We start from the raw sequence: 24,766 nt of genomic DNA on the forward strand, positions 1-24,766 counted from the left end.
GGACCAGGCAGTCCCAGCTGCCCCTCGGAGCACGGGGCTGCTGCCCACGGCTCCCAGCACGCCCCACCAGCCAAGCCCTGACGTTGCCCCAGCTGCTCTGGGCGTGCAAGGCTGCCTTGGGCATGCAGCCTGCTCCTGCCTGTCTGTCTGTCCGTCCTGCAGAGCCAGCAGCATTTGCATGGGTTGGAGCTGCAGCATTCCCTGGAGCCTGCGTTTGGCTGCCGTGGTGAGCGCCCAGGGAAGGCCCAGCCCAGCAGGGTTTGTCTGGTTCCTCACCCAGCAGTGATGGATTTGAGCATTTAAGGGACAATTTGGTGACGCAGCTGACCCTGTGCTGTGCCTGACTATCTGAGACAGTCTGCAATGGCTGTTTGGGTGAGGAGAGCAATGTCTCTGTGCACTCATTTGGCTGCTCCATTTGAAAGGGAACATGGAAAGCTGCATTTAATTAAAGGAGCCTTTCATTAACTTGCCTTCAGCTGAACTGGGATGAGGCAGTGCCGTGCTCTGCAGAAATTCATGACATGGATTAACTCAGGAGCATTTGCATGGAGGGCAGCCAGCTCAGATCCTGCACTGGGAGTTTTCTAGGCCCCACAAAACTGGTTTGATGTCTCCAGCTCATCACTCCAGCAGTCAAATCAGCACTTACTAATCCTAGGTGGAAACTGAAGAAAACACTTGTAAATAGGTTCTTCTAGCACTGAACCATGTTTTTGGTTTTTTTTCTGTTGTCTTATGAAGTCTGTCAGGGCAGCTGTCACTGACAGCTGATTTCAGTGGAGCCATCCTGGTGACTTTGGTAATAATTTCCACCACCCTGAGGAGCTCCACCTCCTATTTTATTGTGATTTTTTCCTTTATTGTGCTTTTCATTTTGTTCAATATGGAACTGTTTGGTGGGTAAGCCAGAATTGCATGTTTTGGAGTCATTTAGATATGACATTTGTGATTAACAAAGCAGAGGATGAAGACATTTGCAATGCAAATCTGATACATATTTATGTGTAGGTAATGGATTTAAACGATGATGTACTCAGTGTAATGCAACTTTATGCAGATGTAAATGCTTAAGAAGTAATTAAGTACAGTTTTCTGTACCATTAATGAGAGGATCCCGAATGCTTCCACTATCAGTGGCTCATCTCGGAACCAGACTGGAACTGGGTGTGCCATTTGTCTTTGCAAAAAGAGAAAACTGTTTTATTTGAGCATTTAACACCCATTTCAAAGCAAACCTGAGCTTTTCATGTCTGGCATTAGCACCCGATGACTGCATATTCCCCATTTCTGCCTTTTACTGGTCAAAAGAGGAGCTCGAGCTCAGGCAGCCGTGCTCCTGTGTGGGCTTGGAATCCAGCCCCGATTCCAGGGCAGAGCCAGGCTGCTGGCACATCTGGGGTTGAGTGGCACAAATGGCAATTTCTGGGGTGTGTGGGGCATCCCAGGCTCACAGGAACACATTTCAGAGTGTGTGGCACTCACATTGCAGAGCTGGCTGCAGGAACAGCTGTCCCAGGTGCAGCACGGGGAACTGGGGGTGCCTCCTCCTGCTGAGCACAGCTGGAATTCCCAGTCGTGGATTCTGGTGGGGAAAAGCCCCCTTGGAGGATCAGCAGCTGTTTTGTGTCTGTATTTTGGCACTGAAGGGGTGCATTTGTGCCTGCTAAGGGACACAGAGATTTCCCTCCTCCTTTGCCCTGCTCAGATGCTCTGAGCTGACCCTGGGAGCAGGAAAAGGAAGCTGTAAGACTTCAGCAAAAAAACCCTGGACTTTTCAGCTGAACAGCTGCTGTGGGTGAGTTTTCTGAGCGGAAGAGGAAAAGTTTGGCTGGAGGAGGAGCTGGGACACATCCCCGTGCCCAGGGCTGCTGCTGCTGGGTTATATCCAGCCAGAGCCTGTGTCCAGAGACCCTGAGTGTCCAGGGGCATTCCTGGAGTTTATCTGGATGGCTGAGTGTCCTTCCACTGCTGGGAAAGAGCTGGGTAAATATTGTTACATTAATCTTGTTATATATTAATAAATTTGTTAATATTGTTAAATATGAATAAATCTCTGCTGTAATGTCCTGCTGGTTTATATGCTTTGATGTTTGGTGATTGCAGGACAAAGTGACTTGGGAAATAAATGTGTCTAGGTGAGCTCTTGCTGTGTATTTGAAATAAACGCATGGACTTGTCAAGGAAATCCACAAATGCCTGAGATTTTTTTAAAATTTATTTATTTTAACGGGAGACAGCTTTCTTTGCATAAAGGCGGAGTGCAGCAGGGCACAGCCCACGGGGAGGGCACTGCCTCCTCTCATCCCAAATTCCTGGCTGCATTCCACCCTCCTCCGTCCCCACTGCCCCACATCCCCTGGAACCTGGTGTGAAAAATGCACGTGTTTTATGATTGGCTTTTGGCAAATATTAAAATGAATATTGTATGTGTTGTGTTAGAAAGTAATGCTGTGTTAATTCTCTGAAGTGCTGTTTTAAATATAGTTTTAGGTTATAAAAATTGTTAAAACAGAAACGATGCTATGTAAGATGCTTTGTTGAACTGAAAGGGCTTGCAGCGAGATAGCAGCCACAGGACACCTAGATCTTTCAGAGAAAGACAATTTATTGCCCTCTTATCAGAAGAAATGAACTTCTTCCCGCCTTGGAGGCACTATTAGGATTCAGAGCAAGAAGCTGACACTGACCAGAGAGAGTCCTGTGTTTGAATGGAATTTATGCATCATGTATGAGATGTATGAATATGCAACAGGCCATTGTTTTTAAGGGTTAATCCTTTGTTAGCTGGGGTCCTTTTTCAGGCTCCTGCTGCCCAGGAAAAGGTACCCGGACCATCTGTAACTCTTTGTTTTTATTGTCTCATATTGCCCCAATTCAATTTGTCCAAATTGTTATTACTCTAATTGTGTTACTATTTTTATAACCATTTCATTACTATTAAACTTTTAAAAATTTAAAAACAAGTGGTTGGCGTTTTTCACACTGGCATCCGAGTGCAGAGCCCCTCGTCCCTCTGGGAGCAAGGCTGGCACCAAACCTGGTGCCCACAGCCTGCAGGGATACCAAGAACATTGCAAAGATATGGACACCCGGCCCTTCACCCCCCAAACTGTTTGTAAAGATACGAGCACTGGTCTTTCCTCTCAGTGCTTTGGCCTTACAAACCCCGGGTATCGCTGCCTTAACCCTTTTAACAACATCGGCACGTTTCACCAGCCCCTCCTGCCTTTTCCCTGTCTGCTCCCTGCAGGCAGATCCAGGGAGTGAAGCAGCACGGGCAGCTCTGCCAGCCCCTGAGCCCGGAGATCCCTGCCCACGGAGAGCCCAGCTCTCCCAGCCTTCTCTCCCAGCTCAGAAATCCCAGTCTGCAGGGCCCTGGAGACCTGACCCGAGTGTGGGATGGCCCCTCGTGTCCTGCTGTCCTTCCTGGATGCTGTCCTGCTGTCCTGGCTGCACGTCAAGGACACCAAACGCCACAGACAGAGTCTCTGTGCACTGGGCTTCCTGTTCCAGTCATCCCAAACGAACTCAAGGAAAGATTTAAAGGAAAATAAACTAAATTATAAAATAAATTTTAAAATAATCAAATGACCTCAAATGACCCCTATGACCTGGAGTAACCCCAATCATGACCTCAAATGACCCCGAGGAGGGTAAAAAATGACCTAAAGTAACGCCTGGAAAAACCAAAAAATTCTCAAATGACCTAGAGTAACCTTTGTGTCCTCAAGTGACCCCTATGACCTAGAGTAACCCCGACTGTGACCTCAAATGACCTCTCATGTGACCTAAAGTACCCCTGAGTAGGGACTTAAATGAGTTTAAGTGACCTGTCCTGGTTTGAAAATAATCCCAAATGTGCCCTGGACCCAGGCATGGCTCTATAGGGCTGGACAGGCCCTGCTGAGCCCCCCTTGGCTCCCCAGTTCCCAAATAATCTCCTGGGAATGGGAATCTCACACACACATTGAGACAAGGCTTATTCAGGGCTTTATTGTGGTTTAATTAAGGGGGGAAAGAAGACAAAGCACTTTGCCTGGACCCACACATTCCAGGAGATCCAGCTCTCCTTCTCCCCCACCTGGCTGGCAGCAGGGCCCCCTAACCCTGGCCAAGGTACAGCTGCTCTCCTGTAAACGTGTTCCTGAGAGCAAGGACTGCTTCTTCACGAGAGCCAGCCATGTTATCATTGCAGGGACACCGCCCGGGCCGCGGCACGGAGCCCCAAACACCCCGACCCGCGGGCAGGATCTGGGGGATCCCCGCTCTGGGGATGTCCCCGCACGTCCCCTGAGCCCCGCTTGTGCCGGCACAGATTCGTCCCGTCCTTCCTGCGGCTGGGCTCCTGGAACGTGGTGATGTTCGTGTCCTACGAGCAGCTGCAGCGTCTGATGGTGCTGGCACGGCCGGCGCTGGCCTGAGCCCCCGGCGCCCCGGGCCGCCCGGCGAGGCTCACATCGATTACATTAATCGCATCCATTCTATTCATTGCCGGAGCGCCGGGGAGCAGCGGAGCCACGGGCCCGGGGAGGGATGCGAAGAACGCGAGGAGGAGGATGCTGCAGGAGGAGAAGCGCGGGAGAACAGAGGCTTTCGGAGAAGAGTTTTGACGGACGGAGGAAAAAATGTTTGTTGGCTTTGCCGCCGGGAAGAGCAGCGCTTCCCGAGGGCGGTGGTGTGTGCAGGCGGGACCAAGCTGAGGGCCAGGGAATTCCCGTTGTTCCTCACTGGCGCTTCCAATAAATCGCCCCTATGGGGTCTGATCACAGCGTGGCTCAGGGTTTCTTTGCCTTTTTGGGGTGTTCAGGGTCATTGTCCAGCTCTACGTGTGACACTAGTCCAGCACATTCTCTATCACTGCCGGTGCACTGAACAACTTCCCACTGATCTTTGATTATTCGGGTCATTGTCACAATCACCAACAGCAGCTCCACCTTCTGCCCTGCCGAGGCAGCAGGTCCTTTACCCACGGGTCCCAGAGAGAAGCTGCTCCTGTGGGCGAGGAACAGCGGGGAAACTGAACAGTCCTGAGGGAAACCGATGGAAAAACAACTTTGGTTTGGGTTTGGACTTGACATTTTACCCCGGCCCCCACCTGATCCGGGTGTTTTGCCTTAGGGAACAGGAGACAGAAGGGGAAATGGGGAAACAGATAATTTGTTACCCCAAAAGGGACGAGCTTATTTCTGTTAATTCCCGAAACACCTGGAATGATTTGGGTCTGGGAAGCACCTGGGAGCCTCCCTTTGAATCCTGGGTGGAGCCGTGGTTATAAAAGGAGGAAAGGTTGGAGGCAGGGGGGGTTCGGGGGGGAGAGGAGCAGCGCTGCCTCGGGGGTCTGCATCTGGAAGCGGCCACCAGTTTCCTGCTGGGAATCCGGGAAAGAGAACTCGGTGAGAAATGCGAATGCTGCAGCTGGAGCGCTGAGAGGGGAGACTGCAGGGAATGTGTCTGGTGAGTCTCCTCATGCCCCATATCTGATGCTGGGCTGGCACCAGGGCACCTCATTCCCATTGAAACTCTCTTGAAATGCACTTCAATTACAAACTGGGCTACAGAATGCACGTGGGAAGCTTTGTGTCCATAAGGGAATGCTCTGGGGCTGTGCAGCCTCTGACCTGCACAAATAACTCCTGCTCCCACAGAAACCTGCTGGCTGTAGGGCAGGAGTGCCAGCAAAGCGGCAGCTCCAGCGCCACCCCAATGAGTGACTGTCCTTGGGGCTCTCGGGGCCGGGAGGGAATGCTGTCCCTGCCCCTCTGGGAAAGCAGGAGCGGGATCAGCGCTGCAGCCGGGTCTGTTCCTGCTCTCTGTCTGCAGGGTGCCCCGGAGGGCTCTGGCTCGGGATAATCTGTGTGTGAGAGCTTCCCGCGCCCGTGCCAAACCCTCTGGGGACAGAACGTGCCCAAAAGCTCCATTAACCCTTTCTCTGTGTGTGAGAGCTTCCCGCACCCGTGCCAAACCCTCTGGGGACAGAACGTGCCCAAAAGCTCCATTAACCCTTTCTCTGTGTGTGAGAGCTTCCCGCGCCCGTGCCAAACCCCTCTGGGGACAGAACGTGCCCAAAAGCTCCATTAACCCTTTCTCTGTGTGTGAGAGCTTCCCGTGCCAAACCCTCTGGGGACAGAACGTGCCCAAAAGCTCCATTAACCCTTTCCCTTCTGCTGGCAGGGCAGCGTGTGAGCCCAGGCCCTCCTCCCTGGAGCAGGGACAGCTGAGGATGAGCCCCAGGGACTTAGCCATCAGAGCAGGTGAGGATGGATCTCTTTGTGCTTGGCAATTGCTCTGCTGGTTTAATGTCACACTGCAGGGCTCCTCCAGCCCCTGTGCCCTGCAGCAGCACCCACAGCCCCTGGGCTGGCCAGGGAACAGCTCTGGGAGGGAAATGGATGTGCAGGAAATTTCCAGAGTTTGACAGAAGGATCACATAGTGTGGATCTGTATGGAAATTCTGAGATAAGAAATGCTGACTTAGAAATGCCACGGAATAGGACAGACATTGCTGAGAGAGAACTGGAGCTAGAAACAAGTTTTAAAGGGTGACTTTGTAAATAAGACTGGATACCTTAGAGAAATAGAACTATGAAAGATGCATTGTAATAAGATTCACAAGGGGTAATTTAGATGATTGGCTTTAAGGCATTTACAGCATGGTGTGGCAAAAGCAGACAGGCCAAGAAACACTTACAGTGTATTGGAATCAGGAAATGGTTGGCTGCTGATTGTGATGGTGAATTCTAACATCTGTATTGTCTCACCCTTCACATGAGACTGAACATGGGATCAAAGTTTTTAAAATGCCTCTCGGTTGCCCCATGTCTGGGTCAGAAAGGAGCATAATCTGATAAACTGGAGCTTTGTGTGAGGAAGATTTATCAGATTCCTCCCAACCTTCTCTGGGGTTTTTGTGCCAAAGGGGCTCTGACCCCAGAGCCACACAGGGTGTCTGTGCCTGCATAAGTGTCAGTGACATTTGCCAAGTCTGGCAGGAAAGCAGAACCATCCTGGGGTTGTTTGGCCAGAGATGGAACATGGAGATGTCTGTGCCAGCAGGGTGTGAGTGCTGCCTGCCTGGGCTCTGTGCTGCCTCTGTCCCTCAGCAGGCAGGGCAAGGGGGGAAGCTGCAGCTGAGGCAATTTTGGCTCTTTCACACTGCTTGGGCCAGACCTGGCAGCACTGGAAGAACAGCTTTCCTCCTCCTTTCTGTCCATCCCTGAGCAGAACATTGAGATGGTGCTGCACTGAGCCCTCTCTTTTGTGGGCTGTTGTTTGGTTGGTTTGTTTGGGTTTTTTCTGTTTTTAATGTATTTCTAAGCGGTGCAGTGAGGAGCAAGGCGCTGGTGACATGGTTTCTGACTGACACATGACAGAAATGGGCACAGGTGAGTGCATGTGCTTCCTGGCACATCCAGTGCGCAATCCTGAGTGAGGATTTCCAGCCCCAGCCGCCCGTGGCACAGCTCCTCACTGCTCAGTCACTGTGAACAGCTCCCTCCTTTCCTGGGCACATCCCTGGAGTGGGAGCAGAGTCCCCTGACCCTGCAGGAATTCCCTGCTCCTCTGGAGAGGGGTGAGGCCAGAGCTTGGGGGCAAAGGACAGCAGCCAAACCAGGGCCATTGTGTCCTTGATGCATCCAGGACAGCGTGTTTGCCTTGTTCCCAGCACTGGTGAATCTGAACAAGATTTATTTTTGACAAGATTGCCTGTTCCCTCACTTCTCCAGCTCTGCCCCACACCTGGCTCTGCAGCTGTAGCTCACCCTGCCCTGGCTGTGGCTGATAAAATATTATTTTTGTAGCAGCAATCCATTCTTTTAAAGAGCACAGAGTGTACAGTACAGCAGAGACTTTGGGAAATCCATCCAAATGAGGGACTCCCTTCCTGCTGTCCCTGTAGCTCTCCTTCCTGCTTTCACCTGGGCTGGCAGGATGGGCAGGGCCCATATTTATCACATGAAAGTGCTGTTACTGAATTTGTCCAGAAGCTCTGATTGCAGACACTCATTTTCTGACAGTAAACATTTTCATTTTGCCTTTCCCCTGTTGTTCCCAGGTGCTGCCCAGGCTGTCTCCCTGTGCTCCCAGGAGGAAGGGCAGCCCCTGCCTGGCCTGCCCAGCCCAGCTGGATGGCACAGGGCTGTGTGGCCTGGCAGGGCAGGAACAGCTGGCTGTGCTCTGGAGTGCCTTGGAACCTTGCCCTGGCAGCTTTGGAGGGGTTTCTCTTTGGGATTGCTTGTGAGGCACCCTCCCTTTGTACAAAGCCCAGTGCTAAAGGACTGACAAGTGAGATGGGAGATAAAAATGGTTCTGTTCAAATGAGGCAAAGATTGCAATAAGAAAAATGAGCTTCCTTTTAATGTCTGAAATGGTTAGGAATAGAAATGCTGGCAAAGGGCACTGATATGTTTGAATTGGTGTCACCTCTCATGGATAAAACCCCACAGTGAGCCCTCAGAGCAGAAGTGTGAAAGCTGGATCCTTTGACTTCCACAGTGCAATAATTTTCTTTTCCTCCTCTCTTTCAGGCCAGGACAAATCACCAACCTCCTGCCACCTTTGCCAAAAGCTTTGGTGTTTGAGCAGCCCCGGGCAAGAGGCCCCAGCACAGGCTCTGCCCTGGAGGGCTCAGGCCCTGCCCTGCTGTGGGTGAGTCAGGGGCACACAGGGCTCCTCTTGTCCTCTGGGCTGCATTCCCTGCCTGGGGATGCCATTGCTGCCAGCCCAGCCTGGGACTGCTCACAGGGGCCAGGGTGAGGGAAGGGACCAGGATCCGACTCCATGGGTCACAGGGCTGATTTATTATTTTATGGTATGTGTCACATTAAACTATACTGAAAGAATAGAAGAAAGGATCTCATCAGCAGGCCAGCTAAGAGTAGAAAAGGAAGGAATGAATAACAAAGGCTTGTGGCTGGCACAGAGAGTGTGAGCCAGCTGAGTGTGATTGGCCATTAATTAGAAAGCATCACAGCTCTACCTGCTTTATGTATTATTTTCCTGTTAATGCCTGTGTGTTGTATTTCTACATCAATCCAAGCTTCTTCCCAGGCTGCAGATCCAATCTTTGGGTGGCTCTGGAAGTTTCTGGTTTTCCAATTCCCACATCTCCCCTCTCACTCTGTATTAAGAAATTTATTAGTAGATTTATATGGCTAATTTGTATTTGGTATATCAATTAGGTAAGTAAAGAATGGATTTTTTTGAGTAGTGACAAATACAAAGTATTTAAACTTGAAACTTTATTTGAAGTTATTTAAATGTTTGGTTTAGGCTGGGTAATTAGTAAAGTTGTATACTTAAAAGTAAACAAACTAAAGAGAGGCATAATATTTGGTTGAATTGTATATTTTTAAGTTATTATTTAATAAGAATTTTATACTACTGATTTTTGTATTTATAAAGACACTTAAAGTTAATAGTTTTTGGTGGGTGTAATACAAGATGTTAGGTGTAAGTTGGAATTTTTGTGTAATTTCCATTTGTATTTACATTGATTTTTTAGTGCTGGAGTGGTCAGTGTGGTTGTTTGTGTGATGTTGTTTTATGTTTTCTATTGAAATTTACCTGGCTTTTTGTACCTGCTGAGATGTAAGTAAACTTTATGTTTTCATATGAGAAATGAACTATTGATACATCTTGGTTTATAAAATTGCATAGAGATTTGTGAGATACTTATTTAAGATATTATTATTATAATTTTTTTGTTATAAGTATGGAGAAATATTAGATTAAAATAATGTATGCAGTAAAGAAAAAATAATTAGGAATTATTTCGATTATATATAATTAGTAACGTGTGAAATTATATATTTATTAAGTATTAAAATATTGTATATTATTTTAGAGTTAGTAACAGTTGATAAATTTTAAATTAGTGGAAGGTTACACAATAGCTAAAAAGAGGTTTAGTTGTTATATTGATAAAGTTAAATCGTTAAGTTAAAACTATTTCAAATTTGTTGTTGATATAGCAAACATTTGGGATTGTTGTTAATGATTTTATTTAGGTAGTGCTAGTGTTTGATTATAGTTTAAATGGTAATTGGTGCATGTTACTTAATACATTTTTATGTGATGTTTTTAAAAATAGTAGTTATGAGTAAAAAATTTAGGATTAAAGATTAATTAAATCATATAATAATTGGGTTTTTTAAAGTATTTTTAGAATAGAGATGTTTTGAGTATAGTAAACTTATTTTTTAAAGATTTGAAAGTGGTTATAGACAGGATTGTGAATTTGGATTTAGATATTGAGAGTGTGAGGGTGGAGGAAATGTAATTGTAGGGGAGAGGCTGAATACTTAGTATGAAACTTAGAAAAATAAATTAATGTTGTATTTGGATTTTTATAGAAGTCTTTATGTAATAATAACTGAGGAAAGTTATAAGATTAATAGTTTGGAGGAGGTTTTTAATAAAGTTTTTTTTAACTTTGAAAAATATTTAAAATTATGAGATATGTTAAATGACAGAGTTAGTGTAGAGATTAGTTAGGGAGTTCACTTGGTTTCAGAGATGTATAAGTAGTTAGAGAATAAAAAAGTGGGATTTGAAATTATGTGGTTTTGGTAATTATATAAAGAGATGGCGAAGTATGTGAAAGTCGGTTGTAAATATCCTAATAATATGTTATAAACAATGTTTATAATAAACTTAATAATTTTCTATAATTAGTCTATTAGTACTAAGTGTTTGGAGAACCTAAGATAACTTTCTAAAAAGATTTATGTATTAGGGAAATAGAGTAAAAAATTTAAAATAGTATGATATTAATAGTAATTGCTACTTTTTTGGTGTTATTTATAAAAAATAAAAACTAGACATTGTAATGCAGAATAGATTTTTTTTATTAAATGGATGATGTAATAAACTGTATTTTTTTACTTATGAATAGGTGTTTGTTAGAGTTTTATTGTAGTTGTTTTAATTGGAGTTGTTTTACTCTTTTAAGAAAATTATTTTATACTTTATAGTTTGGAAAAATGATTTTTAATAAAATTTAGGGTAAGTTTCATTAAATAAGATTTAGAATTAATTAATTCTGATAGTAAGGAATAATAAACCTAATTTTATTAGACCATTACAGCGATAAAATGAAATTTAAGACTATTTAGACTTAAATGTAGTGAAATTTAATTGTGTTTGATTTTATTAATACTTGAGTTACTAAAGGTTGTTATTTATAAATATTGAAGTTTTGAAAGTGTTTTGGAGAAACCTTAGATTGTTGGGTTACTATTACTACCCATATCTTTACATGCTGGTTTTATTTATTGGGAGCTATGTTTCTTGGTAAAAGATTTTTATTTATGTTCTATTTAGAATGGTACTAATTTGTAAAGTGGGTTTTTTTTTTTTGTATTTAGGATATTGATTAGAATGTTCTATGTTTTTGTGGGCTTTGAGTAATATTTATTTATAGGTTTTTGATATTTGAATAATTTTTAATGGTTTTTGTTACTTTTTAAAGAGTTTTTGATTTAGAAATTGAAGAGTATTTGGTGTTTGGAGGAAATAAATTTGGAGTTATTTTTGGATATGGTTGAATTGTATTTTTAATGTTAATAAGGTCTACTTTTGGTACATTAGTTTGATTTTTGTGTTTGGTTATGGGGAGGGTCTCTTGTGTAAGCCTGAGACTGGTATTAGGACTTTTTGTCTAATGTTTTATGAGTCTGCTAAGGAGGAGGTGTTGGTTTAAGTTTTATAAAATCTACTGAGAATAAGTAAAATCAAGGAAGAAACATTATGGTAATTGAAGGGTGTTGTGTTTAAAGACTTCTAAATCTTTTTTAATAACTTGAAATAAGGTGAGCTCAATCTACTTTTTCTGCCCCCACGAATGGCATGACCTGTGCCCACTGCTCACGATTCACTCAACCAAAATCAAGACCAAATGTTGGCTGGGCTCTAAGAACCTCAAGTAACTTATAAGCAAAATAAATCACATTTTTTAGCCTGTGTTTCGTTTTTTTTTCAGATGCTGGACTTACCTCTGTGGACGCGCGCTGAGCTCTCACTGCAGGAACCTGTCAGGACTCCGTGGCTGTGAGTTCATGTTCTTCTCACTAGGGAGTTGGAAATAATTAATTAATTGCAGAATTAATTAAATTAATGAACCCTTTCCCCTTTTGTGCCCCACTGTGTGGGACAAGGGCAGAGAGAGCGAGCAGAGGAGCGGCCGGGCCTGGAGAGGGGCAGGAGAAAGGCAGAGGGACCTCCCTGGTGTCACCAGGGCACTGTGGGGAACAGAAGGGACACCGTGAGGGCAAGGGCAGGTGAGGAGGGGACAGCTTGGGGCCAAACCCGGGTTCACCTGCAGGCAAATGAGTCAGGGATGTTTTGGAGGGAAGAGCTGAGGGGATGAGTCTGCCCAGCTCGGCCCAAGGGGGAGCAGAGGTGAAGGCCAATCCAAAGCCAGCCCTGCTCAACCCCGGAGTCCCAGAATAAACACTACAAACTGCCCATTGAGGGACTAAAAATACATAAAAACAGACCCAGGAGCAAACCAGAAGGTTCCTGGGAATCCCATTACAGTGTTGTCACAGCCTTTTTAACAGGTTCTTTGTCACAACACCGCATTTCTGTGTTGGGATCGTTCACTCTGTGGGCTGTGGGGTTTTTGGGCCTGAGCTCCCTCACGGCGGCCCTGACACCCTCAGGAGCTGGGAGGGAAAGCAGAGTCAGGGCTGCTGGCAGGGCAGGGGGTTCTACCCCAGAGCAGACCCAGCAGCTGCCCCCCAGCCTGGCCAGGAGGGATCTGCCCTGGCTCCTGCAGGGAAGGAATGTTCCCAGCTGATTCAGCCGGCATTGCAGCGGCCTCACCTCCCGATTCAGGTGACATTGCAGCGGCCTCACCTCCCGATTCAGCCGGCATTCCAGCGGCCTCACCTCCCGATTCAGCCAGCATTGCAGCGGCCTCATTTCCCGATTCAGCCGGCATTGCAGCGGCCTCATCTCCCGATTCAGGTGACATTGCAGCGGCCTCACCTCCCGATTCAGGTGACATTGCAGCGGCCTCACCTCCCGATTCAGGTGACATTCCAGCGGCCTCACCTCCCGATTCAGGTGACATTGCAGCGGCCTCATCTCCCGATTCAGGTGACATTGCAGCGGCCTCACCTCCCGATTCAGCCGGCATTCCAGCCCCCTCATTTCCCGATTCAGGTGACCTTGCAGCCCCCTCATCTCCCGGCACTTCCCCATGCCGCTCCCGCCCCTCCTGCTCCTAGCTCCTGCCCGTTCTGAGGGGAATTTGTCCCACCAGCAGCAGGAGAAGGACGCCAGCTGCCACCCTGGAACTCGGATTGTACCCCTGGGGAATGCTGGCTGCTGGGATTTAGAGCATTCCATGTATTTGGCTGCTGAAATTTCCCAGCCCAGGGGTTTTAGCTGACAGGGCAGCACAGAGACTGTTCTCTATGTGGTGTCTGGATTTGGGGTGCCTGGATTTGGGGTTTGGTATCAGCTTTGCTAGGTCAGGTGAGTTACACCCACAGCCCCACGTTCCCTGATGAATTCCTGCTGGAATAACCTGACAGCGCCTTATGGAGAGTGGAAATTCCCATGCAGAGGTACCACTTTTACACCAGCTGTGTCAGGAGCCAGCAGAGGTTCCAGGGAAGCTGAGTGGGATCAGGACAAGGACAGGTCTATATTCCATAGAACTTGCTGTTTAAAACCCTCATCCCCTGGCTCCACTGATGTCCCTGGGGTCACTGGACAAAGTTCCCTGGAACCCAGCTGATTTCACCCCCCACCCCTGGAGCTCGAGCTCCCGTTGATGTTTTAAAGCAGGACAAGGCAGTGGCTGGATGCACTCCCAGCCTGTGCTGAGGCAGCACACCTCTCCCTGAAGAAGCCCAGCTCCTTTCAGAGCTTCAGCAGCAGCCTCTGCACATTTTTACCCCTCATGACAGGGATGCATGTCCCTGCCTTCAGCACACCTCCAGTGGGACCCACCTGCAAAAGTTTTCCTTCACTTCTGCACTTCAGCTGACTCCCTGGGAAGTTCCAAACTTCATCCCGCTTGAACCTCTGATTTTGAGGCATCTCCCAGGTATACTGCTTGGGATTCAATATCTGTGAGGGAAGATGGCTTTGGTGTTAGCGCTGCTGAGGGACAATGGCCTCCGGCTGGAAAGGAGAGAGAAGATTTGGGGTGGCTGAGACATACCTGGGAGCTGTGTAGGAGCTCTGGGAGGTCAGAAACGGGAACTGCTGTCTGAGCCCCTCTGCAAACGGTCCGTGCCTCCATTCCAGGCAATGCCCGCTGCTCCTTGGGGTCCTTCTGGGCTGCCGGTGACCGCGGCGCTGCCGGGCCGGGCTCGGTGTCCCCGCGGGGCTGAGGAGCAGCGCCGTGTCCGCCAGGGGGCGCCCTGCGGGACGGGCAGCGGCGCTGAGGGAGCGACGGGGCCCGGGGGGTCCCGGGGCTGCCGCAGGCGGTTCCCCTGCCCTACCCGTTTCCAGCCGTGATCCAGCAGCTGCTCCAGGGAAGCGCCGTCTTCCTGGCGGCCCGGCACCACCATAGCCCCGGCTCCCCACGGCCCAGAGCCCAGGCGGGACCCCAGCCCCGCACCGCCCGGAGCAGGAGCGGCGGCTCAGTCCCAGCACCCGTCCCGGAGCAGCTCTTCCTACCTGTAGCGATGCCGGTCCGGTCCTGGTCCCGATCCTACCTCGATCATCCGGCCCCGGCGGGATCCCAGTCCCGCACTGGCCGCAGCTGGAGGAGCAGCACCAGGCTCGGTCCTAGCAGCCATACCGGAGCGGCTCTCCCCCCTGCAACGATACCGGTCCTGATCCCAGCCCCAGTCCCGCCTCGACCATCCAGCCCCGGCGGGACCCCAGCCTCGCACTGGCCGGAGCAAGAGCAGCAGCGCCCAGCTCGGTCCCAGCGCCCGTCCCGGAGCGGCTCTCCCTATCTGCAGCCATGTCAGTCCGATCCCGGGCTCAGTCGCGCCTCGACCATCCAGCACTAGCACCCACACCCTGCCCGCCTCCCACAGCAGACACCGGCAGGACCAGGACCCGAGCCCCCAGACCCAAATACCGATCCCAGTCTCACCTAGCACCCACACCCTACGCGCTTCCCACAGCAGACGCCGGCAGGACCAGGACCCGAGCCCCCAGACCCAAATACCGATCCTAGTCTCACCTAGCACCCACACCCTGCCCGCCTCCCACAGCAGACACCGGCAGGACCAGGACTCGAGCCCCCGGACCCAGACACCGATCCCGGTCTTACCTGAGCACCTCGGGCCCCACGCAGCACCAGCAGCAACCCCCGATCCGGATCTCCTGTAGCGCTCCGACCGTCGCTCCCGCAGCATCCCGAGCCGAGCATCCCCCGAAGGAAGCGGGACAGACGCGGATTGGCCGGCTTTTATGGGCGGGAGGGGGGGCGGGGGGGAGGCGGGGCCCCGGGGGCGGGGCCGGCACAGGTGCGAGGGGCGGGGTCTGCACAGGTGTGAGCGATCCCAGTGCGGCTGCGCGGGGCGGGGCCTTGGGGGATTTAAGGCGCGGGGAGGGCCCGGCGGAGCCATTTGCTCCTCGGCGTTCGGTGGGGTAGGTTGCTGTCGGTCGGCGCTCTATATCTCTGTTTCTCTTTATTTTCTTCAGCGTTTCTTTTGTTCAGTGTTTCTGTTTCTGTACACCTCTCCTTGCTCCCCTCCCTTCCTCCCCTCCCCCACCCCCCACACCCACCCCCCCCCAAACCCCCCCCCTCCCTCTCCCCCCTAGCCCTCCCCTCCCTCCCCCCCTACGGCCGCCCCCCGCCCCTCGCTCCCATCCCACCTCCCTATTCCCTCACTCACCCCTACCCTGCTCATCCCTACCTAACCCTACCCTATTCCTCCATCCTCCCCCTTCCCTCCCTACCCTGCCTTCCCCCCTGCCCCGTCCCCTGCTGCCCTGCACACCCCGACCTCTCCCCGCCTTCCCCTCACGTACCCCCGCTCCCCTATTCTCGTTCTGTATTCCTCCCTTTCCATCTCTCCTCGCAGCCGCGGGGCGCGGGGTGCCGGGCAATAATAAAGCCCTGAGGGCCGGAGCCCGGCGCCCCCGCCCTCGCTGGGGTCCCCACACGGGGCCGGAGCCGCTCTGCGGGTCCCCCCATTGCAGTTCAATACACCGCCCCACACCGCCGGGGTTCCGGCTGTCCCTACATCACACTGGGGGGCCCTGGGGTGGGGGTTACAGCGGCCCCCTCGTTAGGAGGGGGTCCTTGGGGGGTGGTGGGGGGGTTAGGAAGGGCCCCCTCGTTAGGAGGGGGTCCTTGGGGGGGTAGGTAGGTAGGTAGGGCCCCCTCCGGAGGAGGGGGTCCCGGGGGGGCGGGGCGGGCCCCCTCCGGAGGGGGGGGTCCGGGGGAGGGGGCGGGGCGGAGGGGGGCATTCCCCCCTCCTGGCCCCGCCCCTTCCCCCCGGGCCCCCCTCCTCCGGACGGGGTCCCCGCCCGGCCCCCTCCCGGGGACCCCCTCCTCCGGACCGGGGCCCGGGGGGGGAGGTGGGGTGGGGGGGCCGGACGGGGCGGGCCGTTCGTGTGTGTGTTTTGTTTTACACGTGTACGTATGTGTCACCGCGCAGAGTGACGTGCCCCCCTCTGCTTCCCCCCCACCCCACCCGCCCCCCCTCCCCCCCCCGGGCCCCGGTCCGGAGGAGGGGGTCCCCGGGAGGGGGCCGGGCCGGGACCCCGTCCGGAGGAGGGGGCCCGGGGGAGGGGGGCGGGCCAGGAGGGGGGAATGCCCCCCTCCGCCCCGCCCCCCTCCCCCGGGGGGCCCCCTCCCCCGGAGGGGGCCCGCCCCGCCCCCCCCGGGACCCCCTCCTCCGGAGGGGGCCCTACCTACCTACCTACCCCCCCAAGGACCCCCTCCTAATGAGAGGGCCCTTCCTAACCCCCCCACCACCCCCCAAGGACCCCCTCCTAATGAGGGGGCCCCTTCCTAACCCCCCACCAAGGACCCCCTCCTAATGAGGGGGCTCCTTCCTAACCCCCCCTCAGGACCCCCTCCTAATGAGGGTGTCCCCCACCCCGGGACCCCCGCCAAACAAGGGGGGCCCCAAACCCGACCCCCCATCCCGGGACCCTCTCCAAACGAGGGGCCCCCGTGGGATGGGGGAAGCGGAGCCCCGGCGGCGCCCCCTGCGTTCAACCGTGGAACTGCATGGGGACACCAGCGGGGCTCCAGCGGGGCCGGGGGCGCCGGACTCCGGCCCTCTGGGCTTTATTATTGTCCGGCCCCCCCAGCCCCGCGGCTGAGGGGAAAGAAGGAACGGAGAGAACGGGAAGAGAGGAGGGATAGCAGGGAGGAAAGCGAAAGGGAAGGGAAAGGAAAGGCTGTGAAGGGACAGAGGGACAGCGGACAGAGAAGGGAGAGGGGGAATAGAAAGGAGTAGAGGGAAGAGGAGGGGAGGGTCTGGGGGACAAAGAAGAATACGGGGAGGAGAAGCAAGAGTAGAGGAGGGGACAGGAGGGGAGGCCGAAAGGGGAGGAGAGGAAAGGGGAGAAGAGAGAGAAGGAGAATACAGAGAGGAAAAGGAACGGCAGAGGGGGAGACAGCAGGGGAGGCCGAAAGAGGAGGGAAAAGGAGGAGAGAGGAGAGAAAAGGGGGGAGAGAGAAAAGCAGAGAAAGAAGGGGAATACAAGCAGGAGAAAGGAAAGGTAGAGGAGGGAACAGGAGAGGAGAAAAAGCTGCGGAGCGGGGACGAGAGGCACCCGTCCGCAGCGTGCTCCGAGTGAGCAAATGGCGGTTAACGAGATTACCGGATCTTAAATAACCTCGGCCCCGCCCCGCGCAGGCGCGCTGGGGTCCCGCACACCTGAGCCGGTCCCGGGCCCCAACCACGCACACCTGAGCCGGAGGCGGGACCCGCCCCTGAAGCTCCGCCCTGGCCCCGCCTCACGTAGCCCCGGCCCCGCCTTCACGTACTCTGGCCCCGCCCCCGAGCCCCGCCTTCACGTACTCTGGCTCCGCCCCCGAGCCCCGCCTTCACGTACTCTGGCCCCGCCTCCGAGCCCCGCCTTGACGTACTCTGGCCCCGCCCCCGAGCCCCGCCTTCACGTAGCTCTGCCCCCGCCCTGGCTCCGCCTCACGGAACTGTGGCCCCGCCCCGAGTCCGCCCCGCCCTTCCCGGGATGGGGGCGGGGTCATCGCTCGCGGCCCCGCCCGTGTCCCCCACACCGGCCCGGCCCGTGTCCCGCACACCGGCCCCGCCCCTGTCCCTCACACCGGCCCGGCCCGTGTCCCCCATACCGGTCCCGCCCGTGTCCCGCATACCGGTCCGGCCCGTGTCCCGTACACCGGCCCGGCCCGTGTCCCTCACACCGGCCCGGCCCGTGTCCCTCACACCGGTCCCGCCCGTGTCCCTCACACCGGCCCCGCCCGTGTCCCGCACACCGGTCCCGCCCGTGTCCCGCATACCGGCCCGGCCCGTGTCCCCCACACCGGCCCCGCCCGTGCCCCGCACATCGGCCCGGCCCGTGTCCCGTACACCGGCCCGCCCCGTGTCCCCCACATCGGCCCGGCCCGTGTCCCTCACACCGGCCCCGCCCGTGTCCCGCATACCGGCCCGGCCCGTGTCCCCTACACCGGCCCCGCCCGTGTCCCTCAGACCGGCCCGGCCCGTGTCCCGCATACCGGTCCCGCCCGTGTCCCCCACACCGGCCCGGCCCGTGTCCCTCACACCGGCCCCGCCCGTGTCCCTCACACCGGCCCGGCCCGTGTCCCCCACACCGGCCCCGCCCGTGTCCCTCACACCGGCCCCGCCCGTGTCCCGCATACCGGTCCCGCCCGTGTCCCCTACACCGGCCCGGCCCGTGTCCCTCAGACCGGCCCGGCCCGTGTCCCGCATACCGGCCCGGCCCGTGTCCCCCGACCGGCCCCGCCCGTGTCCCCCACACCGGCCCCGCCCGTCGCACCGGCCCGAACCGGGGCTGCTCCCGGCGCTGCGCGGAGCCCCGAGCGCTGAGGCGGGGCCGGGGATGGGGCCGCGGTTCTGGCTCGGCTCCTGTCGCTGTCGGCTGCCGGGGGGTCCCGAGCGGTGCCGCCTCTCCCGCGGCGGGCGCGGTGTGGGCCGGGGATCGGGGCCGGGATGGCCGTGGGCGGCGGGAGCTCCAGAGCGGAGAGGCTCCACACGGACGGAACCGGGAACTGGCCGGGGCAGGGGGAGTCCCCATGCCGGCACCAGGACCCCCAGACCCCGCCGCTCCCCCGGTGCCGCGGAATCATTTCCCAGTGTAGGCCGAGGAGTCTTTATGAGAAAACTCAAGGATACAGGATCTGAGGGGAGGGGAGAGATTCTGGTATAAATTCAAAACACATTGTAAAAACTAAATCTATGGAACAGCCCGTGTCCTCTCCCAGCCTGGTTTCTGTGTGCTCGTCTGTGATTCCAACTGCTCCGATGGGATTTTCAGCCTGCGGGGCTGTAATGCCTTGCCCGGTGCTAAGGACGACAGGAAGCAATGGGAAAACCCTCGGGATCAGGCCGTGGAGCCTCTCAGTAGCCGTGTCCCAAAAGGCTGGCAGTGCCCAGCGCCTCTGGCTGCAATTTGAGGGGTCCCAGCACAGGGCCCCGGCACAGGGCCCCTTGCTTCCCCAAGTTCCTTTAGCCAGGATGATTTTTGGGCTAGGGGCACCCAAAGCCAGCAGAACTGGCCTTAACCACTTTTTGTGGGACCTCTGCTCTCTCTTCCTCACCAAATTCCCTCTGTCAAAAGCCATCCCCTCAGTCTCTGCAAGGAATTGGGCTTGGATTTCCCAATCCAGCAGGGCAGAAATGCTGCTGTCCTTATTGTATATCCTAATTGCAGTAATCGCTTAAGAAATAATTGAAAGGAATTAAAGAAATGAAGAGAAAATAAAGAAGAGCTGCCAGCTCCAACCCCTTATCAATAATTTGCTTTAATTAACCAACTCAAACAAAGTAAATAACACCACATTGATACAGTATGACTCTTTTTAATGGAGTTACAGATAAATATTCCAGAATGTAAAAACCTTTATAAACCCAGAAACTCTTTTAAGAGATAGACAGTGTACAGCTGCAGAGAGTCTTGGGATTCAGGAGAAAAATCCCCAAGTTCTCAGTCTTTAGCATCTTCCACTCTGTGGTCACTGACAGCAAACGTGGCTTCAGCCCCAGGAAGGCACGGGGAGTCAGGGGTTTCACAGATCCTGGTGTCACCTCAGCCTTTCAGCAGGCACTGTCTGCAGGGAGAGGGAACAAACGGGTCAGAATGGACAGCCTAATTCCAGAAAATCATCCCAATCCATACAGCACTGGGCAGAGCTGTAAGAACTTGCCAAAGGTTCATTTCCCTGAGGACTGAGGGCTCCAAGCTAAAGGCACAGGCTGGACCTGCCATGGACAGACTACGGGAAGCCCAGAAGGAAAAGCTACTGGGCCAATTCCATCAAACATTCCAAAATCAGGCTCCTCACCTGGTGGTGGAAGCACATCTTCTCTCCTGTGGCTTTTTGGGATCTGCAGTGAACTGCAGGGGAAAAAACCAAAACCCAAGTATCTCCCACGACTGGAACAGAACAGTGGGGAAAAGGATGGAGGGGCAGCTCCTGGGGTGAATAACTGGGATCCAACCCCTCCAAACCCATGGAAGCAGAGGCTGAGGGACAGAGCCCTTGGGCCCAGTTTGGGATTCACAGGAAAACTGCTGGGTTTGACTTTGGCAGCAACGCCCAGCTGGTTATCACCTCACCACCAGGTACAGCAGCAGCACCCACAGGGACCTGGCCAGGTGTGGAATTAGCTGTGGAATTAAGAAAAAAAAACCCAGAAGCACCATCCAGAGCATGAGGGTGAACATCCACAGCAAAATGAATGGGAACTTCAGAAAAAAACAGAGACATTGAAACAAGTTCAGGTGAACACTGTCCATCAGAACAATGCTTGCATAAAGGAACTCTGGCACAAAGCCTTGATTCACTCTATGGTTCTTGAACAATACCTTAACACCACTTTTAAGTGCTATAAACCGACCAAGCCCAAGCACACTTTCATTTTCCAGACAGATTTTAAACGGCTGAGTGAGAGCCTCAGGCTCATCCTCAGCTGTCAGATTTGCCTTTGCCCACCCTAGAGACAGAGCAGATGTGGCCAGCACAGGGCAGACCTGCCCCGAGTCCTGCCTGCAGCTGGAGCTGACAGCTGTGAGCACACCTCTGTCACCCACAGCCCTGGGCTGCTGAAACCTCTTGGACACAATACACTGCATTTTGGAGAGCTGCCTGGGGCCCTGCATCCCTCATTGCAGCTCTTACAGCACTCATCAGTGAGGTTTGCCAAAACCCTTCCTGCCTGTCCCTCAGTGCCCGCTCTGGACATGCATGTGCTCCTTTCTGTGCCTGCCCCTGGCCCCCATGTCCCCTCTCCTGTGTCCTGGCAGCCTCAGGTGTCCCGTGCACCTCCAGGTGCCAGCAGCACCCAGGGGAGCTGGGCCCAAACTGGGGGCACCAAACTGGGCCAGGCACCCCCAGCCCCTCCGGCCACGAGCTGGAGCTGGGCAGTGCCAGGGTCCCAGACAATTCCCCACCTGCCAGGAAATGCCACAGCTTTGTCCCAGAAAGGAGAGAGTCCTGCAGTTTAGCCCAGTAAAGGGAGAGGCACTGGGGAACCAAGGGATTTTTTCCTTCTCCCTTTCTTTCTCTCCCTCTCTCTCCTGTTTTTTTCTCTCATTCTCTGTCCCATTTTTTTCTCTTTCTCTCTTTCTCTCTCTCCCTCTTCTCTGTCCCTTCATCTCTCCCTCTTCTATTTTTTTCTCTCTTTCTCTGCCTCTCTCCCATTTTATTCTCTCTTTCCCTCCCTCTCCCTCTCTCCTCTCCTATTTTATTTTCTCTTTCTCTCTCTCTCTTCCCCCTCCTGTTTTTTCTCTTTCTCTCTCTCCCTGCCTTCCTCTCTCCCTCCTGTTTTTTTTCTCTCTTTCTCTCTCTCCCTCTCTTTCTCTTTCTCTTTCTCTCTCTCTCCTGTGTTTTCCTCTCTTTCTCTCTCTCCCCCATTTTTTTCTCTCTCTCGTTCTCTCTCTTTATCTTCCTTTCTCTCTCCTTCTCAGGGCTGCAGCTTCCTTAAATCCCAAACTCCCACACCTTCCCAAACCACCTGTCCCATTTCCCCCCGACCCTGTTATTTCACCCCAAAGTTCAGGAACTCACCTTGTGCAGAGCCCAGAGTGCCTGGGCTGCGTAACAAACCTGCCAAAGGCAGCAGAGACACCAAAGCCATCCCAGAGCCTCACACCCCCAGCCTCACCCCTCAGACTGTCTGTAACACATCAGCTTTCCTCTCAGACTCTTATTTGCCTTTGCTTTTATTCCTTTACCATTGTACCATTTCTTTTTCACATTAATGTGAAGTAATGTATGTCCCCATTGCCAGGGAAAGACAGCTTCAGTATTTTTATAATGCTCCTTTCTGATTCAGGCTTGGTTTTTACATTCTGCTTGGGGTTTTGCTTGATAATAAACAAAGTGGGCCTGATTCCTTGGGAAATAAAATATCCAAAAGTGATTTAGTGCTGGCTTCCCAGACTTGCTCATGAGAAGTTTCCTGAAGCAAACGGGTGTTTCAAAACCTGCTCCTGAAATGTATATTCATCTCTGAGATGAAAAGAAAAGATTCTGGAGCAAATAATCCACCACAAAGACGCAGCCAGGGGAATACATTTATGGTGAGAACAATGGCTTAGCAAAACACTTCATTATAGCAGGGAGAGGATCAGACAGGCTCTGAGACAAACAAACACACGCAGCGCTCAGTCCTGGGCTGTGAGGGGCATTCAGAGTAAATGTGTTCGTGCTCAGCAATGCCACAGCTCTGCTGCAGATCCCTGTGAGCCCTCACACAGGAGCCTGCAGAAAGGCAGGAGAGGTTTTCCAGGGGAGCCTGGGGAGCTGGGCCAGGGCTGAGCCCCAGTTAACAATCCCTGCCCTCTGCCCGCCCTGGAAATGCTCCCTGGCTCACCCACCCGCCCTCCTGATCCATCCAGAGTCTGACCGAGGCTCACCTGGCCTTCCCTGGCCACTTGGAGAAGCAAAGAGCAGCAGAAACCAGAACTGTGCTGGGCAGGGAGGGCATTTCCAGCTGGGCATCTCTGTCAGTGCCTCCTCCATTGGGCTGCCATGCAGAAAATGCTCCAGCTGTCAGTGAGGACAAACACAACGCACCCAAAAGCACAAATGTTCTGGTTTAACAATGCCAAGGAGCCAGAGTGGCTGTGACAGGAGGGGTCACAAGCCATGTACAGCCACAGAGTTTGTTCCATTCCAGGGATCAGGAGGGACCGAAGCCACTGAGTGCTCAGTGACAGCAAATACAACCAATTGTCTCATCCTAAAAACAGTTCAGGGGGAAAGAGAAAATCCGCATTGACCTCAGCTGTCTGCAGCAGAACAAAAGCAGAGCACAAATGGCTACCTGGGATCTCAGCCCTCCACTCCCAGACCTTTAAAAGTGAAAGAGGGAGCTAATTTTACCATTAGGCTTTTTGTTCTTTTAGCTCATCCTTTGCCTGTCCCTCCAAAAAGGCTCCTCACTCCAATGTGTCACACCTGAGCAGTGGGGAATTCTGAGGCATTGTGGAAAAGTAAACTCTGCTGTAAACTTTTACTTTCCTGTTGTAAGCAGTGAGCCCAGCAGGGTCTGTGCCAGTGGTGCTGCCCTTCAAAGCCCCCCCAGAACAAATCCTGCTGCTGAGGGAAGTTTTCTGAGGTGCAGTTTTAACCAAACACAGTCTGAGTATCGATGAACACCTCACACAGCTCCCTTCAGCACCCCCTCTCCTTTAAACATCTCTCTTCATTGCAACAACACCCAAACATTGAGGGCTCACAGCAATTTCAGTGACAAACCCAACACCTCTGTGCAAAAACACCCTTCAAAAGCAGCAAACTCACCTGTTCCCTGGAGCAGCCACAGCAAGGGCATGAATTCTGTTCCCCATTCCTGCTGAGGGCCTGAACCCTCTCAGGTGCCCTGAATTGTCAGAAGTGATGAGCCCAGCAGCACCAGGGACTGGCAGGGCAATGCTTTTCCAGCCTGAATGGTTCTGGGATTCCAAGAGGTTCCTGGGGAGCAGAGGCACGGTGCAGGTGCCCAGATGTGAGTGCTGCTGCCCCAGGATGGCTCCAGCAGCCTCCAGTCCACTCCCCAGCTTTGTGCACGTCTCTTGAACAGCCAAGGGCAGTGATGGGCCTGCACCCATCAGGAAATGGAGTTTGTGGAACAAGGGATGTGTGCAGGGCCATGAAGCACTGCCTGTGCAGGGATGGGCCTGCACCCATCAGGAAATGGAGTTTGTGCACCAAGGGATGTGTGCAGGGCCATGAACAACTGCCTGTGCAGGGATGGGCCTGCACCCATCAGGAAATGGAGTTTGTGGAACAAGGGATGTGTGCAGGGCCATGAAGCACTGCCTGTGCAGGGATGGGCCTGGCACCCATCAGGAAATGGAGTCTGTGGAACAAGGGATGTGTGCAGGGCCATGAAGCACTGCCTGTGCAGTGTCAGGCCTGCACCCATCAGGAAATGGAGTCTGTGGAACAAGGGATGTGTGCAGGGCCATGAAGCACTGCCTGTGCAGTGTCAGGCCTGCACCCATCAGGAAATGGAGTTTGTGCACCAAGGGATGTGTGCAGGGCCATGAAGCGCTGCCTGTGCAGGGATGGGCCTGGCACCCATCAGGAAATGGAGTTTGTGCACCAAGGGATGTGTGCAGGGCCATGAAGCGCTGCCTGTGCAGGGATGGGCCTGGCACC

The 24,766-nt window shown here is 53.1% G+C and overlaps 3 long non-coding RNA genes across 3 annotated transcripts; 1 reads left to right on the plus strand and 2 right to left on the minus strand.

Annotated features, from left to right (window-relative positions):
- Window positions 1–5,265: 5,265 nt before the first annotated feature.
- Window positions 5,266–12,039, plus strand: LOC134414946 (uncharacterized). The gene is made up of 4 exons (XR_010026889.1): window positions 5,266–5,457; window positions 6,175–6,254; window positions 8,529–8,649; window positions 11,984–12,039. It is a non-coding gene; the product is annotated as an uncharacterized LOC134414946 (long non-coding RNA).
- On the minus strand, window positions 8,781–13,141 carry LOC134414945 (uncharacterized). Its single transcript, XR_010026888.1, has 2 exons — window positions 11,997–13,141; window positions 8,781–9,121 (listed from the first exon to the last, which is right to left on the minus strand). It is a non-coding gene; the product is annotated as an uncharacterized LOC134414945 (long non-coding RNA).
- A 116-nt stretch (window positions 13,142–13,257) lies between these two features.
- LOC134414947 (uncharacterized) lies at window positions 13,258–14,322 on the minus strand. Its single transcript, XR_010026890.1, has 3 exons — window positions 14,180–14,322; window positions 13,966–14,085; window positions 13,258–13,628 (listed from the first exon to the last, which is right to left on the minus strand). It is a non-coding gene; the product is annotated as an uncharacterized LOC134414947 (long non-coding RNA).
- Between the last annotated feature and the right edge of the window lie 10,444 nt (window positions 14,323–24,766).

The sequence above is a fragment of the Melospiza melodia genome, chromosome 2 (genome assembly GCF_035770615.1).
Source record: "Melospiza melodia melodia isolate bMelMel2 chromosome 2, bMelMel2.pri, whole genome shotgun sequence".
In the NCBI taxonomy this organism is placed as follows: Eukaryota; Metazoa; Chordata; class Aves; order Passeriformes; family Passerellidae; genus Melospiza; species Melospiza melodia.